The sequence below is a fragment of the Oncorhynchus mykiss genome, chromosome 10 (genome assembly GCF_057628025.1).
Source record: "Oncorhynchus mykiss isolate SJ-2025 chromosome 10, ASM5762802v1, whole genome shotgun sequence".
NCBI lineage: Eukaryota > Metazoa > Chordata > Actinopteri > Salmoniformes > Salmonidae > Oncorhynchus > Oncorhynchus mykiss.
Window position 1 is genome coordinate 63,412,298 of NC_143031.1, and position 11,171 is coordinate 63,423,468.

An 11,171-nucleotide genomic window follows, 5' to 3' on the forward strand; every position below is an offset into this window, starting at 1 on the left:
CTGTATTAACCAATCAGAGTAGTTTCCAGGATTGGGAGATTCCGTGTCTGTTACAAAAAAACACACTGGGACTTTTGGATCTACAAACAGTCACTGGATACTTGGATACTTGGCAAGTGAAGGTGTGCCACCCACACAATTGCAAAAAAAAAAAAAAAATACTTTAATATCTAAAGTACCAAATGTCCTCATGACATTTCAATTTAATCCAACTATTGCAATGCAGAAATGAGCAATCACTCAAATAGCAAATGCTGTTACTATCTAGTTACACAAACAGCTGTATTGTTAAATACTTCCAGATGCAACAGAGTTTTTATGACACAAATGGGCCCCGTGTGGCTCCGTTGGCAAGAGCATGGCACATGCAACGCTAGAGTTGTGGGTTCGATTCCCACGGGGGAACAACAAAAAAGTATGAAAATGTATGCACTCTCTACTGTACATCGCTCTGGATAAGAGCCTCTGCTAAATTACTCAAATATAAAGCACGTGCCATTCAATCAACTATGGTGACGCAACACTCTCTCAAACAATTGTAATCCCTTTTTTTCAAGACAAAACTGTATGAGACGAGTGAAGGACCAGCAGACTACGCACGTAACATTTCATCAGTGATGTAGCCTAGTCCGGGTGGGTGGGTGGATTGATAGCCTATTCCGGGTGGGTGGGTGGATTGATAGCCTATTCATTACAAAACACGTTCAAAAGATGAATTGGGCAAAATCTGAATGACAGTCTACCTCAGGTCCCAGCGTAATGAAGCCGATTTTCAAATGAACCGATCGTATATTGATTACATTTAAGGTTGTTACCATGTTTTTACGTTGTTTTTTTCATTCAGCTTCATCGCATAACATAACAAACCACTACAGTACAAATTGTAAACAACAGCCTCCCTCCAAATTAATCAATGCGGTTGCCTGGTGCAGAATTGCTGCGGGCTCCTCTAGCGTTTTAATGTGGTTATTGCCATTTTTCACTCGTTCCAGATCCATATCATGATCATATTTTTTTCCCCAATAGAAGCTTAGCCTGTTCTGTTTTCAACTACGGTCTCAAAACATTCAGAATACGAAAATCGTACAAAGACCAAGAACAAAATTAATCAGCGCTTTGATGAAACAGGCTATGAAAAAACACACACAAAAAAACGAATGAATAACGATATGACAACCACTATGGTCAACGATGGGCCGACAATAAAACATAATTTTGGCAAACATCTGCTACCTTTAACTACAACATCAAGTCTGCATCAATGAATCAGAAACAAACATTTATTAAAACAATAAAAACATCATTTCACAAACTAAGACTTTGCATTCTTTCATTGTACTCGAATGTCAACCATATCAGTGCAATATAATAATCGAAATAACTTCAGAACTTCATGCTGGATGTTTCATTGTTTCAAGAGGAAGAGGTTACTCTCGGTCATTCAGCGCAGCGCACTCTTCTATACAATAAACCGCAGCAGATGCTGTAGTGTAGCACACACACTGTATTCATCAAGCACAATACGGTCATATGCGATAAAGGACATAACATACACTACCCACACTTTGTCATCTTACCCATCCGACCAAAACCTCATAAATGCATCTAAGTTATTCAATACACTTGATTGAGGATAAACACTAGAAATCATGTGTTGATTGTTGTAAACGACTTAGCGTACTATACAAGTGCGAAGGCAAAGATGCGCTTTTGTTTTGAAAATATTTACAAACTGAATCAAACATGCGCGGCGACCATGTACATCCATTCTGTAAATATCCAATAAAACAGTTCCTTTGGTATGATGCAGAACACAATACATATCACCCACTGAGCAACTTAACAAAGAAACAACAAAAACGAACAAATAAAAACAACCGACCTTTTTCCCTAATGCTGCGAAAATCCAATTCTTCAATGTTCATAAATTGTAATTCCTTGAATTGGAAAAGGTAAAATGGACGCTTTTTTATTCGCTTTTTCACGACCGTTATTGTCTTCGCTGCTCTGTGTCTCTGGTTCTGCCTTTTTTCTCCTCCAAGCTTTTATAGTGGCAGCCAATGCAGCCGCTTTCAGAAGAGGAAAGGTAACTCGCGGTCAAAAGGATACGAGGCTGTTTGTGTTGCTGTCTCCTTAAACGGGACACACGTGTAGAGCCCCAAGAAAAACAGCTCTTAAGAGGGCTACGGTGCCCTATACAGATATATTTAGGTATTGAATCCGTCCATGCAACGTATACAATCATTTTATGATTGTGTAATTGTCATATCTGTATAATAGCCACATTTTGGGTTGAAATCAAGTGCTCAGTCTTGTCAGTGGCCAGTGGGGACATAATCGAGGTCAATAAATACCATAATTCTATGACAGACTCTAAATGTAGGTTCAATCTGAAGGCATATCAGTTCACACACTTTATAAATATAGAATTATGCTGTACCCTTTTGAAATAAAATTCTAGAAGTGTTGGAACTTCAGATTGAACCTACATTTAGAGTCTGTCATAGCATATTGATATTTATTGGCCCAAACACCATTCCACCTCAGTGACTTTGACTAAACAATAACTAGACACACAGGTTTGACGACCAGGTTCACTGGTTAACTAACTACACAATACTGTCCAACGATGCTGCATTCGTGATGACTAGGGCCAACATCAATGTATCATCAACTAGACCACAGGACAAAATACACTCTGAGCCTGGGCACAAGTTGAATGTTGAAGATGTATCACAGATTGTTGAGTAGAGTAATCCTAATTGGTTTGTGTCTCTGTCTTTAGGGGATGGGTGCAAGGACATGGTAGCATCTCTCTGCCAAGGGATCGACCATCTGGTGTTCAATCTTTAAATAGCTTGTCTAGTCTCTTCGGTTTAGTCTTACTGTATTACAGTCTTACATACATATACTCTTGTATTCACATTCAATATACAATATGGACCATAGAGTTCATGAACCCTGAAGGTCTTCATTTGTTGACTTTAGAGGGCAACACAAAGGCTGTTCCTTACAGTAGCCTATCTTCTGGCACCTTCATTGAGGAGGACGGGCTGGTGGTAATGGCTGGAGTGGAATAGTATCAAATACATCAAACACATATTCTTGATGAATATCACTTACACAGCAAATTGGCCAGTGTTATCTAGTGTTGATTTTTCAGTGTAACATTTCTAGTGTTGATTCAGGAGTTACATTCACTTTGTAAGTGGTAAATGGTGCAAAATAATCCCAGTGTTGGTGTTAATAAACACAGTTGTGTGTGAGAGTGTGATTGTGTCAGTTTTACTCTGTGGAGAGTAAAAGATTCCCATCAAAACCACGCTCATCATTATCATATTTCCCAGCGTGCTCTACTGCAGGTAGATTTTTTGGGATTGTTTTTATTATTTGTGTTTTTGCATGCACATTGATTGATTAATCACATGCTACACAACATAATTTTTCTAAACTAATCAAATCAGTCAGATTTATTGCACCCGTTACTGAAATGGTTAATCCAGTTTAAATGGTAGTCTCCTTTATCAGTGTTTAGAACCCAGGCAGCCATTCTGAATGCAGGTTACTGGTGAATGAAAATGCCAACTGTTGGAATGTACACATCACTTTGCAAGCCAACATAATGTGACTTGCAGGCCTGATGTGGCCTGTAAACAAGGAGTTTCAGGCCACTGTATTACTAAAACTAGGCCTCAAAATAAGGCCTTACGAGATATGTAACGTCATAAAGATTTGAATGATAACATTTTGCCTAGAAACTCACTTGGTGAACAAATTCAACAACCACGTGTCTGTCACTAATAAATACAGTCATGGGTGGTAACTCAATCGAAAAGGCAATTATATCGGAGGCGTGGCTTAGTGGCTTTCAGTTAGTTATTCTTGGCCAACCTTGAGTGGAAGTGCTGTACCAGTTTAAGTGGTCTATGGTTATGTTAATTAGAGTTGGAGTACATCCGCTACCAGATCTGAAGTCTTTGTAAATACTTTGATTAGCGCATGTGTCAGAGGGTTGTAAAGAGAATAAAAAAAACATTTTGGAGAAAAAAACATTATATGAAGTGTTATTGCATAATATATATATATATATATATATATATATATATATATATATATATATATATATATAAACAGTGCCTTCGGAAAGTATTCAGACCCCTTGACTTTTTCCACATTTTGTTACGTTATAGCTTAATTCTAAAATGGATTAAATAAATAAAATGTCCTCAGCAATCTACACACAATACACCACGCTGGCTAAGCGAAAAACAGGTTTTTCAACATTTTTGCTAATTTATTAAAAATAAAAACAGAAATACCTTATCTACATAATTATTCAGACCCTTTGCTATGAGACTCGAAATTGAGCTCAGGTGCATCATGTTTCCATTGATCATCCTTGAGATGTTTCTACAACTTGATTGGAGTCCACCTGTGGTAAATTCAATTGATTGGACATGATTTGGAAAGGCACACCTGTCTATATGAGGTCCCACAGTTGACAGTGCATGTCAGAGAAAAAACCAAGCCATGAGGTCGAAGAAATTGTCTGTAGAGCTCCGAGACAGGATTTTGTCTAGGCACAGACCTGGGGAAGGGTAACAAAACATTTCTGCAGCATTGAAGGGCCCAAAAACAAAGTGGCCTCCATCATTCTTAAATGGAAGAAGTTTGGAACCACCAAGTCTCTTCCTAGACCTGGCCAACCAGCCAAACTGAGCAATTGGAGGAGAAGGGCCTTGGTCAGGGAGGTGACCAAGAACATGATGGTCACTCTGACAGAGCTCTAGAGTTCCTCTGTGGAGATGGGAGAACCTTCCAGAAGGACAACCATCTCTGCAGTACTCCATCAATCAGGCCTTTATGGTAGAGAGGCCAGATGGAAGCCACTCCTCATTAAAAGGCCCAATGACAGCCCGCTTGGAGTTTGCCAAAAGACACCTAAAGACTCTTAAACCATGAGAAACAAGATTGTCTGGTCTGATGAAATCAAGATTGAACTCTTTTTCCTGAATGCTAAGTGTCACGTCTGGAGGAAACCTGGCACCATCCATATGGTGAAGCATGGTGGTGACAGCATCCTGCTGTGGGGATGTTTTTCAGCGGCAGGGACCTGGAGATTAGTCAGGATTGAGGCAAAGTTGAACAGAGCAAAGTACAGAAAGATCCTTGATGAAAACCTGCTCCAGAACACTCAGAACCTATGACTGGGGCAAAGGTTAACCTTCCAACCGGACAACGACCCTAAGCACACAGCCAAGACAATGCAGGAGTGGCTTCGGGACAAGTCTCTAAATGTCCTTTCTTTTTTTTTACCCCAATTTCGTGGTATCCAATTGTTTAGTAGCTCCTATCTTGTCTCATCGCTACAACTCTCGTACGGGCTCGGGGGAGACGAAGGTTGAAAGTCATGCGTCCTCCGATACACAACCCAACCAAGCCGCACTGCTTCTTACACAGCGCCATCCAACCCGGAAGCCAGCCGCACCAATGTGTTGGAGGAAACACCGTGCACCTGGCAACCTAGGCTAGCGTGCACTGCGCCCGGCCCGCCACAGGAGTCGCTGGTGCGCGATGAGACAAGGATTTTCCTACCGGCCAAACCCTCCCTAACCACGCTAGGCCAATTGTGCGTCGCCCCACGGACCTCCCGGTCGCGGCCGGTTACGACAGAGCCTGGGCGCGAACCCAGAGTCTCTGGTGGCACAGCTAGCGCTGCAGTACAGCGCCCTTAACCACTGCGCCACCCGGGAGGCCCTAATGTCTGAATGTCCTTGAGTGGCCCAGCCAGAGCCCGGACTTGAACCCGATCAACGGTCTCTGGAGAGACTTGAAAATAGCTGTTCAGCAATGCTCCCCATCCACCTGACAGCGCTTGAGAGGATCTGCAGAGAAGAATGGGAGAAACTCCCCAAATACAGGTGTGACAAGCTTGTAGCGTCATACCCAAGAAGACTTGAGGATGTAATCGCTGCCAAAGGTGCTTCAACAAAGTACTGAGTAAAGGGTCTGAATACTTATGTAAATGTGATATTTATGTTTTTTATTTGTAATAAATTAGCAAAAACATTTGAAAAAACTGTTTTTGTGTTTTCATTATGGGGTATTGCGTGTAGATTGATGAGGGAAAAAACAGTTGAATACATTTTAGAATAAGGCTGTAACGTAAAAATGTGGAAAAAGTAAAGTGGTCTGAATACTTTCTGAATGCTCTGCATATATACAGTACCAGTCAAAAGTTTGGACACACCTACTCATTCAAGGGTCTTTCTTGATTTTTACAATTTTCTACATTGCAGAATAATAGTGAAGACATCAAAACTATAAAATAACACATATGGAATGTGATCTTATTCAAATATAAGCAAGTTTGAAATTATTCTGTTTTAGTTAAATATTGTATCTTTTTTGGGCTTCTTGTGGTCAATTTGCAGTTGAGAAATTATGTGTCATTCTGTTCTGGTCCCCTGACCATCTGTTCAAGACAAATAAATTGGCCCGCGGCTGAATCTATTTGATGATCCCTGCTGTAAACACCTCCTTGTGTTAAATATACTATATGAGATGTTATTGCGTAACACTAAACGTTTTAATTACCTAACACTGACAAAGTGTAATGGTGTCAGTACTTAATTTAACACTGAAAAGTATAGAACCAAAAGATACTGGCTGATTGCTAAAAATGTAACAGTGTTGATTCAACAGTGGTGAATTTTCTGTGTATAAATGCCCCATGGTCCAAGTGCTTTTAATTTTCCAGTGCATGGGACACAATAGCTGTTGTGGCTAGCACAGTGTGGGGCTAGACTAGACATTATGTTAGCGGTGGAAGAGAATGGCTGAATGAGTTGGGTAGCTAGCTAATCCTCTTTGGAGGTAAAAAAAAGCCTATCTGTGAGTGCCTGATCATTCAACTGTCTCAAAGCAGAACCTTGCTGTGAGATCTGGTTGTCTTTCTGCAATCTCAGCAACCCAGAACCAAAATCTCCTGTAACTACGTCAGCGACTCAAATTATCTGTCCATGAGAGATTAGTCATTCTGTTAATTAAACAGCAGTAGCCTTCTTATGGAAACCTACACCTGCAACAACTTGAATGCAAAGCAGTAGCAAAACAGAGGAAGTATGCGATAGGCTTTTCTGACAGTGAAACTTCCTTGCCAAGGTTAAAGCATTGGCTATTTTGTTCTGGCTCATACAAGTGGTCCATAGACTTAATTGTTTGTTCCATGTGTTTAAAATTAGACGAAGGCTGGAATTCAATTGAAACCACCCTTACAACAAATATTTCAGTTGAAAAAAAATCTGCAGTAATTGCAGTTGACTGTGATATTTTGGATGCAGTAATTGGAGAATAACTGCAGTTACACTGCACTCTAACTGCAGTTCTTTTTTGTAAGGGCATGCTTATGCAAAGTGTATTGTGCACACACACTCTTATATAAGCAATAGTAGCCAGTGGTGTAGTGGAGGGTAAAGAAGTAAACGCAGTTAACCCACGTTTTGAAAGTATTTGTATATATATATATATATATTTATTTTTTTACCGCAATGCTCAAGTTTACCACCCCCCCCCCCCCCCCCCCTTCTATTATTACAGAACCCCAAAACATATTTAGTCGCAGGAGGAAGAGATGCTGCCAATTTGTTGGGGAGCACACAGTGGCGTTGCCCTTTTAAGAGCGAGCAGTTATGTGGTGGTCCATGGAGGGGGCTACTTGGTCTAGAGCAGAAAACCAAATTCACAGAGGAAACCGCAGTCGAAAGGATGGTGCATACTGAGTGCCTTTGGAAGAGAACATATTTTTGTTCGATTGTTTTGGCTTTATCTTTACAAATATGATAGACTTCTGACTTGTTCAAAATATCAAACACATGATGAACATAAGCATAATGACCATCATCTTGAATGATAAACATTCGCTCATTAAATTAGCCACAGAAAATGTTGACCACTAAAATGAATAACTTGCGTTGTCTTTATTTGGGGTTTGAACAATTGACGTTGCCTCAATCTGCAATGAGTTTCTCAATTTGGCAACACCGCACAAGCAATATTGTGCTTCCTCAATTGCCTAAATACCTAGGCAACTTCTCAAAGCCATTACCTATATATAGTAGACTGCCTGTCTGTATGTCCCCATTATCCTAAAATTACGTGTTACAGAATACAGCAACACAGTTGTGCTGAAAACAAAGGCACGCCTGCCTGCCGGTATGCAACGTAGACAGCGTAGTTGATGAGCGGAGGAGGATGGTTTGTCCGATAGTAACCTCGGAGTGAGAAAAGGAGGGGGTTACGTGGTTTATAATCAGTTGGCTATATATAGAACGGCAAATAATTCATTGTTATATCTGTACCGTGCCCTGCAATTATGAAATAAATAAAATTTCCCCCTGGACCTGAGAAAGTGTCCATTCTTGTCTCAAAATATGCATCACTCATTCCTTTCTCTGTCGGATATGTTTCATACAAAACCAGCCATCAATGATCAGAACAATTCCTCTGAATCACACATCGTTTATCGGGCAAATAACCATATGAATATAATCTATGAAATAACAATGTTGACGAAACATAATAAAGCTAAACACAAATGTTCGAATGTTGAAAAACCATTGCATCTTATCGAAAAGATAACGCTAGAGAAGAGAAACATCAACTCGAGTCGAGACCACATCCGCTCTGCTCTCCACTTCGCATGAAAAGCAGCTTTGACCGATAGTAACCTCGCTTCGCAGCCGGCAGGAACTAGGTGAAAGGGGAATGATGTCATTGGGCTGTGGAGGAGAATAGCATTGCTCGACACAGCAGAATATCACGATGGCTATTTGGTTTTGGGTTAATATTTATAAGAACATGATCATGTGTGATTTACTGCACAGAATGCTGCAATATGTTACTTTTTGGGCGACCCGACCAAATTGACAGAAATGTGAGCTATAGACCGGTCATAATTTCAATTTGCGCTATTTCTACTCGTCCCATTCTAAGTTTCGTTTTTACATATTTTACTTTGGGTTTTGTATACCAGCCTCAAACAGCTGAAAATACAATGTTTTTGGTTATTGAAAATGTGTTTAACAACTGCTTTGTCACAAACTGAAATTAGGTGAATTATTTCTGCAACTTTTAGTCGATTTATTAAAAATTCAAAACTGAAATATCACATTTCCATAAGTATTCAGACCCTTTACTCAGTACTTTGTGGAAGCACCCTTGGCAGCGATTACAGCCTCGAGTCATCTTGGGTATTATGCTACAAGCCTGGCACACCTGTATTTGGAGAGTTTCTCCCATTCTTCTCTACAGATCCTCTCTGTCAGGTTAGATGGGAATCGTCGCTGCACAGCTATGTTCAGGTCTCTCCAGAGATGTTCGATCGGGTTCAAGTCTGGGCTCTGGCTGGGCCACTCAAGGACATTCAGCGACTTGTCCCGAAGCCACTCCTGCATTGTCTTGGCTGTGCGCCTAGAGTCGTTGTCCTGTTGGAAGGTGAACCTTTGCCCCAGTCTGAATTCCTGAGCGCTCTGGAGCAGGTTTTCACCAAGGATTTCTCTGTACTTTGCTTTGTTCATCTTTCCCTCGATCGTGACTAGTCTCCCAGTCCCTGCCGCTGAAAAACATCCCCACAGCATGATGCTGCTACCACCATGCTTCACCATAGGGACGGTTCCATGTTTCCTCCAGACCATAAAGGCCTGATTGGTGGAGTGCTGCAGAGATGGTTATCCTTCTGAAAGTTTCTCCCATCTCCACAGAGGAACTGTGGAGCTCTGTCAGAGTGGCCATTGGGTTCTTGGTCACATCCCTGACCAAGGCCCTTCTCCCCCAATTGTTCAGTTTGGCCAGGCGCCCAGCTCTAGGAAGAGTCTTGGTTGTTCCAAACTTCTTCCATTTAAGAATGGTGGAGGCCACTTTGTTCTTGGGGACCTTCAATGCTTCAGACATTTTTTGGTACTCTTCCCCAGATCTGTGCCTCGACACAATCCTGTCTCGGAGCTCTAAGGACAATTCAACCTCATGGCTTAGTTTTTGCTCTGACATGCACTGTCAACTGTGGGACCTTATATAGACAGGTGTGTGCCTTTGCAAATCGTGTCCAATCAATTGAATTTACCACAGGTGGACTCCAATCAAGTTGTAGAAACATCGCAAGGATGATCAATGGTAACAGGATGCACCTGAGCTCAATTTCAAGTCTCATAGCAAAGGGTCTGAATACTTATGTACATTTGGTATTTCTGTTGATGTTTTTTTTTTATACATTTGCAAAAAATGTAGAAAAACCTGCTTTTCGCTTTGTCATGATGGGGTATTGTGTGTAGATTGTTGAAGGAAAAAAATATTTGATCCATTTTAGAATAAGGCTGTAATGTAACAAAATGTGGAAAAAGTCCAAGGGGTCTGAATACTTTCCGAATGCACTGTATATCAACATTGCGATATGCATAGATTGTTGTGGAACTCATACACTTGTGCAAGACTCTTTGACGCCTCAACAGAGTCAATGTTTGACTTTAACACGTGATAACAATATAACAGAACAGATTAACCGGAATAACATTTACTCTCATGGGTGGCCAAAAATAAATATCTGAACGCCACACCCCAACTAAACCACGGCTCTAGCCTTCTGAGCTAACCCGCTGGGTGATATCTCAATAACCCGGCATCAAAAACTCCGTACCCAGCATTAATACCCCTGAATTTTCTAAAGAAAACAACCCAACTAAGTGACCCAACACCTGCAACCCAGAAGTTTTACCTTTTTTAAGAAGGTAAGCTTCCTGTACAAGAGAAAAACTATATGGAAAAAGTAACTGGATCTCCTAGGGAAAAACTAGGGTCTTCAAGGGAAAAATAAGGTCTACTAGAGGGAGGACAAAAACAAGTTGATATTTTAGGGAAAACTGGATTCACTAGGGGAAACAGATTCCACTAGTGAAACGGGATCTACTAAGGAAAACTGGATCCACTAGGGGAAACAGATTCCACTAGTGAAACGGGATCTACTAGGGAAAACTGGATCCACTAGGGGAAACAGATTCCACTAGTGAAACGGGATCTACTAGGGAAAACTGGATCCACTAGGCGAAACAGATTCCACTAGTGAAACGGGATCTACTAGGGAAAACTGGATCCACTAGGGGAAACAGATTCCACTAGTG

At 40.9% G+C, this 11,171-nt stretch overlaps 1 protein-coding gene across 8 annotated transcripts in view; it reads right to left on the reverse strand.

Moving 5' to 3' along the window:
• The window catches only part of LOC110534463 (phospholipid-transporting ATPase ABCA1), a 41,916-nt gene extending 39,781 nt beyond the window's left edge, over positions 1-2,135 (reverse strand). For 4 of the 8 annotated variants that reach the window (XM_036933602.2, XM_036933600.2, XM_036933599.2 and 1 more), the window contains exon 1: positions 1,883-2,135. The gene's annotated coding sequence lies outside the window, so the exon portion shown is untranslated. The remainder of the gene's footprint in view (positions 1-1,882) is intronic. The other 4 variants (XM_090187414.1, XM_090187413.1, XM_090187412.1 and 1 more) reach the window with 1 other exon arrangement.
• Positions 2,136-11,171: the final 9,036 nt, after the last annotated feature.